Raw genomic sequence first — 8931 nt, 5'->3', positions numbered from 1 at the left:
GTACAAATCTTACAATTATTGTTGTCCTGAAAGGGAATTTGTGCTTTTCAATCTTTACATTCTTTTGTGTATTTAGTTTTGCTGGAAAGGTTAGTCAGATTACCATTTTTTTAAGCAGTATTTGCTATTGGATTTACCTACATAGTAGGCATGTTCTATTGTATTCATATATGAGGTCTATGTCTGTGCTTGTTTTTCAGGAGTTGCTGAAAATATACTGATTGCCAATAAAGATGTAAATGCTTGCGCTTTGGCTGTAGCAAACTTGAACTGGCCCTTTTTTTTCTTTTTTTATTGTCAATTACTTGTATTATAACATGTTTGTTAAACTGGATTAAGAAGAGATTCTTTCAGAAGGTGAACCCAATTCATTCATTTGTTTATGATTTCCATAAGCTAGTTTGGCAACAATATAGTACATCGTTTGTTCTAAGCCAAAATACAGGTACACATGTTACTACAAATGGATTCTTTCACACAATTTGCTCATAATTAGAAAAGACCAAGAAAACAAGAGCATAAATTCAGTGGCAAATAAATTTTAAGCATGATTACACTCCAATCTTATTAGGTAACAAATAAAGAATGAGGAGTTATAACTAAGACTTACCAAAAAAAAAAAAAAAAAACCTCGCGAAGCCTTATTCTGTCTGGCTGTAATCTACAAATTTCAATTCATTACATTTAAAAGAATTTTTTTCCTATTATTGAAGGAGTGAGGCTACATGGAGCTTAACATCTTCTTTGACTTGTTTATCAAATGTATCTTCCCCAATATGACGATCCAAAATTGACCTACACAAGAGTTTGCTCTGGATGCTTCCCACCTCTTTACCATCAACTGAAAAAAAAATCAAACTAAGTGTTAAGACTCTATCCTATAACAAATTCAACTCTGAAAGCTACATTTCGCTACCGGCTCAAACGTATAAATGAACCAAAATTCTCTAAATGATTAGTATTTGGATTCCAAAATATCCCTATCTTGTTATACTATTAAGAATACTGAAAAAATAGTTAAACTCTTGTGTGTTATTTCAATAGGGAAATGATCCCTATTTATAGAGACACACAAGTCCTAAGGAAATCGGGTAATTACTCTTAATACTATCAAGAATTAATGCTAATATAATACTTTGGGTAATCTAGTAATTCTTCATTATTATGGACATTCATATATCTAATATTTATAACACTTCCTCTTGGATGTCAATAAAAACTGGCTCATTAAAAACATTACCAGAAAAACCCAGTAGGACGAAAAAGAGTGCAATGTATATTTACTCCCCTTCATTTCGACGCTCGTGAAGATCATTTAATCGACGCATTTCATTCTTATGTATCATCTTCTTGAGCGTTGATATTTGTGATGGCTTTGTAAATAAGTCTGCAAGAATGTCGCTTGATCGAAATATGATGACTAAAATTTTTATAATGATTTTTTATATCAACATATGATGGCGGTTGAAGATTGAATCATCAAGTTCAGATTCAATGAATGATTGTGGCTACAGAGTCGTATAATATTTTGAACCTACAAACAATGATAGTTAGAGAATCGTGCTGAAAACAGAGAAATTGACAGAGAAATGAAAAGAGAGAGTTAAAATCTTATGTGTTATTTTAATAGGAGAATGACCATTATTTATACAGATACACAAATTCTAAATAAATCGAGTAATTACTCTGAATACAATAAATAATTAATGCTGATATAATAATTTGAATAATCTAATGATTGTTCCTTATTATGGCATCCATATATATAATATTTATAACACATCTATGTCTCTGTCATTTATTGTATTGATTTTTTTGTTCTTTTTTCAAATATTTTGGTCAATTGGGAAAGTCTTGTGTTCAATCTATTGACTTTTAAGTAAACTCAAATAATAGTAAACAATTAAGAAAAGAAAAAACACAACACATTTCTCATTATCTACACGACTATTGTTCTACCTTCCAACATTCAATTAATAAGGAATTAGAAAATTATATTTAATTGGAAAAACTATTATCTTGCTTCTTTACAATACTGACGTCGATCCTAAAAGATGCAAACTAAAAATATGATATAATCAGGTACAAATATTGATATAATCACACACCATAAATATTCAACACCTCCTACTGAAAATAAAAAGCCACAACTCATTCAAATAAATAATCAAACAAGCTTCACCCATTGACAAAATGGACAAAAGAAAAAAAATATATGTATCAAATATTCAACCCAAAAAATTCATTCCAAAATTATCAAACAACAGAAGCTTCTTATATTGAAACATTATCGATTTTTCATCGAAAAAATATTATTTTGGCCAAAAAATAAGTTTCTATGATTGAATCGCAAGAACATTGAAATACCATTAGTTTTTGCATCGAAACACCATCGATTTCGCATCGAAATTGCATGTATTTTGTATCGAACAAACATTGTTTTTGCCAAAAATCAAGTTCCATGATTGTATCGCAAGAGCATCGAAATTGCATCTATTTTGCATCGAAAATGCATTATTTTGGTGCAATTTAGATGTTTTTTTATTGTGTTTCGATGCAATTTCGATGCAAAATCGATGGTGTTTCGATTCAAAATCGATGGTGTTTCGTTGCTCTTGCAATGCAATCATAAAAACTTGTTTTTTTGGCCAAAATTATGATTTTTCAATGCAAAATTGATGGTATTTCGATGATGTTGCGTTACAATCATGAAAACTTGATTATTGGCCAAGAAATTTGACAAAAACTTCGGATGTTTATATTTTTTCACTCAAATATCAATCTCAGATGATTTTTTTTAATTTTGGTATTTTTTCGAGATCTACAATATTAGAATGATAGAGAAAGTGAGATAATGAAAGATGTTAGAAAGAGAGAGAATTCAGATTAAGAGAGAAAATGAGCATTTGAATATTATGAGTATTTTTGTCTAAAAAATTAAATTTGTCATATATTTGGGGATAATAACTTATATTGGCATATTAAAAAAATTTACTAAGTTATCATTCATATAATATATTAAACTTGGTGCAACAAAATGCAAGAAAAAAGAAATACACGAAAATAATAAGCTACATTTGAAGATGGTAACTACAGGTGGGAGAACAAAACCAACAAATGTAGCAACAAAAAGGTAAAATATATATGTTAACTTTTTGAAATATGCCATCATTTGGAATTACTTTTTTCTTTAAGATAACATCAAGAAGTTGCACCTGGGCTCTATTGGCATAAAACCCATTCTTGATTACATACATCAACTAGCATGAATTTAGAAGAAAAAAAATAGAGGTGAAGAGAATACCTCGTCATAGGAGCATTTTCTGTGAAGTCGCTGAATCAAAGCTAAAAAAAAGTTGAAAAGAAGAAAACAAAACAAAAATCAAAGCTTAGAGGGTGTTTGGCATTGTTTTATGTTTTCTGTTTTCAAAAATAATAATAGAAAACATTTTTTGTAGTTTTCAAAATATAACGGTGTTTGGCTATTGTTTTCTAAAAACAGTTTTCACAAACTAAAAAACCAAAAACATGTTTGGATGATAAAAAAACAAGCAGTTTTTAGAAAACATATTTTTTTTACAATAATTGTTTTAATAGTTATTATTATGATTTTTTTTAATAAAAATGCAATATGTCACATACATATTTAATCTAACTTAGTTATAATATTGCTAATTTTCATATAAATTAACAATATATCATATTATTTGAAAAAATATATAATCTAAAAAATATCTAAATAATTTTTACAAGTAAAATATCAATAAAATATTATAATGCTTAAAAAATATGAGAAATTTTAAATTTTAAATAAAATATTTAATCTAAAGTATATAGAAAATCACCATTAATCTACAATATGTCCCCATAAACACAATTTGAATACTAAAATTATTTTATAGTAATAAAATATAGTTGACTAATTTATATTATTATAAGCCGTCCACATAGCTTGAGCAATACGATCTCGACATCTTGCCATTGCTACAGCAGATTCATCAGATAAATTGACTTCACATCTTGACACACTAGTGTTAGCTTCCTCTAAGTTGTCTTCACCCTCAAGTTCTTTCTCTTCCCATTCTCTAAACATATGATCATACTGTGTGCGTTGACGAATAAAATTATGAAGAGTGCAGCAAGCAATAACTATCAAAGGTTGTCTACTCAATTTGTAAGGTGGCATCATCTTTAATATAGGAAAATGTGCTTTTAGTACACCAAAGCACCGTTCAATGACATTCCTAAGAGAAGAATGCCTATAATTGAATAGTTCTTTCATACCACGTGGTCGATTACGTCCACTATTGTATTCTTGCAAATGATATCTTTCACTACGATATGGTGGGAGAAAACCTTTTGTGCATGGAAACCCATAATCCAAAACATAGTATTCACCTACATAATAAAACATGTCAAAAAGAAAAATTAGTTTTCTATATGCACCATCACATAAATTATAAAATAATAATTCAATCCTAGGCTTTCAATACCTTCTTTAGGCAATGGAAACTTATATTTAGGTTGCGTAATTGCATCTATAAACACCCTGGAATCATTTGCGGAGCCCTCCCAACCAGCAGATACAAAAGTAAAGAACATTTCAAAGTTACAAGCACACAAGACATTTTGTGTTACCACGTTTTTTTGGCCTCTGTAACTGACTTGCTTCTCTGTAGGGACACATGCACTCACATGTGTTCCATCAATGGCACCAATGTAATTCTGATAGTACAAAAATCCAAAACCATTATAAACATTTATCGAAGAAAAATGTAAACTAAAAATATGTGAAAATATAATTTATATATAAAGTTATAATACATTGGATGTATATTAAGTACCTGAAACCATGGGTAGTATTTTGAGGAGTTGACAATATGAGAAGGTAACGGAGATTGAGTTGGTCAAATGATATCCTGTCCTAATTTACATATTGCCTTTAATGTTAAATGGAAGTGCCTATCAATAGTTTCAAGCGAATGTTGAAATCGGTCAGCTATAAGTCTCATTCCCACATTTTGACCAACAATTATAAGGAAAATGGCAACTGCTTCTTCAACTTTAATCTCTCGTGTGTCCTTAATGTATTCCTTTTGTTGTAAAAAAGTACATAGCTCGATGAATACATTTTTATCCATTCGCAATAATTCATAGCATGTTCTCGCATGACCACCTAATAACTCTCTCACAAAATCTTCTCCACATAAAGAAGATATTCTTTGAGGGATTTTCTCAATAAACTTTTCATTGTAATCACTTAAAAAGTTTAGCATCAAAAAATCTGAAAAATCACTATCTGCAGAAGATGATCTAGAATCATCCATTTGATTACTCTGAATCCTACAAATTATTTGACATGCATAATAAACTTAGAAAAAAACAATACGTATTTGAAACCAATAACAAAGTCTCCACTAGATTATCTTAACATAACATACTATAATAATGTCAAGCACACATAAAGTAAAACTCAAAGTCTACACAGTCAAACATATCACAGTATAGTCAAAGCCTATCTAACCAAGCTCTCTTTCTATTAGTAGACATATTAATAAAAATCTCTCTCCAATCTGGATCCTTAAATTTCTCAACAGCTTTCATGTAGGCATCATCACTGACTTCTTCCATTCCTTCGAGGATTTGCATACAATTTGTGAGAGAAAACTCATGATTTTTGCTTCCTCCTCCTTCGGTTGTACTCTTGTATTTTTCAACTTTAGCTAAAGTGGCCTCTGCTATTACTTTAGCTACCTCGGTCCATGCAACAATTGCATCACTCATTTGTTGTGATCTTTGTCTCTTAGCTCTTCACTCTGTACTTGTAGTTGTTGAATTTTTTGTTGAATGTTTAAAAACATCATCAACTAGCCGAGAGCAACTAGTAGAATCATTCTCATCAATATCATGGACGTCTATGCGATCAAATTCATTCTCCATTTCCTTTTCATCATTAGTGTTGGGCGGACCTGAAGCAGCAGAATGATGGAACTGACTAGTGGCAGTTGACTTACTAAAAATTAGTTCCAACAATACAAAATTATCACATCCTTTCTTGCGATATTGTGTTGCCTTTAGGTGTGCCTAAAATAAAAAAGAAAACTAGTTTCATCACTTAATTTAATTCAAGGTTTAGAATCCTGCTGTTTTAGAGGCCAAAAAAATAGCTTAAAACTAAAGATGTCGAATTTTGTAAACATGAGATTGTAATTACTTTCAAGTACAATTTGAATTCCTATAACACCAAGCACTGACAAAACATCATTGAATATGAATTCTGAAGGCTTTTCTGTACTCAAGTAGCACGTTCTAGTAAAGAAAATCATTTTCTACTAAGAAGACAATATTTTCCATCTCAAGTACTCAAATGCATGATTTCTGTCTGAGCATATATGTTCAGAAATATAACATACCATATAAAAATTAAAAATAAAAAAGTTGCTCAAATTTGTTGACATCTTGATTTTAATTTTGGACTTTAGCTGAGAAGACTTTGATACCATATTATGAGGTCAGTTTTGTTTTCCCTTAGACCATTCAGATTATGTTGTTTTCTATATTAGATTCTGAATCTCTAAAAGTAAAAACAGATAAAAAAAAAAAGTAAAAAACATCAAAAGCCTCTGAAGTTTCCTATTGATCCTACTTTCTGGGTTGCCTTGCTTCTAGGCAACTAAGGGAAAGAAACAAAAAATGAACAAATACAAAATATGTATATATTTTAAAAAAAAAAAAAAAAACCCTTTTGAAAACTTCTTCCCAAAACATATGAAAACTCAACTCAGATACTGTTTCAGTGCATACATTCAAAATAATTCATGTTTGTATTTATGATAAATCAAACATGATTTAATGTTAGCAACTAACACTATAGCTGCCAAAAGAACTCAAAATCCGTGAGATTTGGTACTGTTTTTCACAATACCATTGGGAAATGTGGCTGGCAGCATTGAATAGATGTTGCTATTATGCCCTGTCCATATTAGGACACTCTTTCATGGCCATATTAGAACACTATTACAAGGCCTTTTTCTCTTCTCCAATCAAAGAGAATGGTAGATCTGTAATTATTAAGTTGGAAACAAAACTGAGGAAAAAGAAATTCCTCAAAATATGAAACTTGAGTCAGAGCCATAACCAGAGTTAGGTTCATACTAATTTGAGTATTTGGGTGTTATGTTCGAATTGAAACTCCCATACCTTGAAAACAAAATATATTCACGTGTGGATGAAAGCAAATCATGATAAAGCAAGAGATATTGCCAGACTTCATGACATAACAAACTCAAAAGCTACTCATATAGAGAGGACCACAACGAACAAAAAAAAAAAAATACTTGCTTATTCACATTACCTCTCTTCAAAATATTTACCCTGTAAAAAAATCTCAAACTTTGAAAAGTTCAAACTTCATCAGTGTGAAAATGGATCTAATCTTGCCCTGCTATGAACTATGTTCATATTTCAAGAAAAATTTATGAACCTCACTACCCCTTTTAACCTGACTACATTCTTGTTTTGTTCAATAAAGCAAGAACCATGTAGAAAATCCCAGAAGACAGTTGTTCTGTCTAATAACCATGAAACTGATATATATATATATACAAGAGTTGTAGTACCAAAACAATCTATACACGTTCTATATAACAAACTTCCACATGTAATTATCCAAATACAACAATACCCATAAACACACTCAAAGGGTCTTTCATCAATCAACACTGTTAAGGATTTGATCACATATATATATATATATAGAGTAGCTAGATATATATAACCACAATCACAAAGATATATGTTATTATTTGATATATTAATCACAAACCAGCTAATATGTGAATATTCAAAACTTGGTCAAGCTCAAAAAGCATGAAATCCATGACTATACATATCAGACACTCATACCCAGCGTATCTGCTAAATGGAAAACGCCAAGGAAGAACTATATATTTATGTATATATAAATATATAGAAGGAGATACCTTAAAAAACCTGGAAAATGGCAGAGTGAAGGTCTAGCTGCAACATCAAGATATGATCTGCAAGAAGGATCAGAGACCTCTATGTGAGGAGATGTTAAATCAGAAGAGAAAAAAAAATTAGGGCACAAAAGTGTGTAAGATAAGAAAAACACACAATTAAAATGTTGAGAGAATTCGTTTCAGTCAGCAGTACAGAAGAGAACAATTGATTTGTGCGTGGAGAATGTCCTCAGAGGTGGAGAGATGGAGGAGAAGGAGCTCACAGCTCCATTAAAGTTCATGGACTGTGCTTCTTCTATTTTCGTCGAGAGAGAAAAATGAGAGAACTGAGAACAACTTTTGAAAACATAAATAAGGTGTTTTCTAAATTCTTGTCTTTTTTAACTCAGTTTTTTAAAAACTGTTCTAAAAAAATAAAGCCAAACACATCATTTGTTTTCCAAAAACAATTTTCTATTTTTTAGAACATAAAACTGTTTTTGAGTTAAGGAGCCAAACAGGCCCTTAATCTTTCATGAGAGCTTCGGCTGTGGAGAGTTCAGACGGGGCAGAATTGGGTGGAGCATGAATCAGAGAAACAGAGAGGAGCTCCAAAGAACAGTCTGTGACAATAAAATTAAGAGAGAGAAATAAGGATCCAAGCCTGGGAGGAAAACATATCAATGACCATTCTTTTAAGTTCATTTAGTTAGATATTATAAACGAAAATAGTATCTAGAATCTTTTAACTGATCAAAAATTATTATTATGGCATAATAAATGACAAGATCTCTCCCTAAAAGATAGCCCCATTACATTTCAATTTCATTGCTTTTTTTAATTTAATATATATTTATTGTAGGGATAAATGCAGCAAAGATACTTAATATTTGGCATTTGTACGCGGCATGGACCCAATCTTACTTTTTCACGATGAAAGTACCCAAACTTAGTAAAACAATAATTCGTC

The 8931-nt window shown here is 30.6% G+C and overlaps 1 long non-coding RNA gene across 1 annotated transcript; it reads right to left on the bottom strand.

The window, feature by feature from the left end:
- Positions 1 to 3811: 3811 nt before the first annotated feature.
- On the bottom strand, positions 3812 to 8714 carry LOC133818170 (uncharacterized). The gene is made up of 5 exons (XR_009885806.1): positions 8137 to 8714; positions 7983 to 8039; positions 4845 to 6084; positions 4494 to 4725; positions 3812 to 4398 (listed from the first exon to the last, which is right to left on the bottom strand). It is a non-coding gene; the product is annotated as an uncharacterized LOC133818170 (long non-coding RNA).
- Positions 8715 to 8931: the final 217 nt, after the last annotated feature.

The sequence above is a fragment of the Humulus lupulus genome, chromosome 2, assembly GCF_963169125.1.
Source record: "Humulus lupulus chromosome 2, drHumLupu1.1, whole genome shotgun sequence".
In the NCBI taxonomy this organism is placed as follows: domain Eukaryota; kingdom Viridiplantae; phylum Streptophyta; class Magnoliopsida; order Rosales; family Cannabaceae; genus Humulus; species Humulus lupulus.
This window is presented reverse-complemented; position numbering and strand designations above follow the sequence as displayed.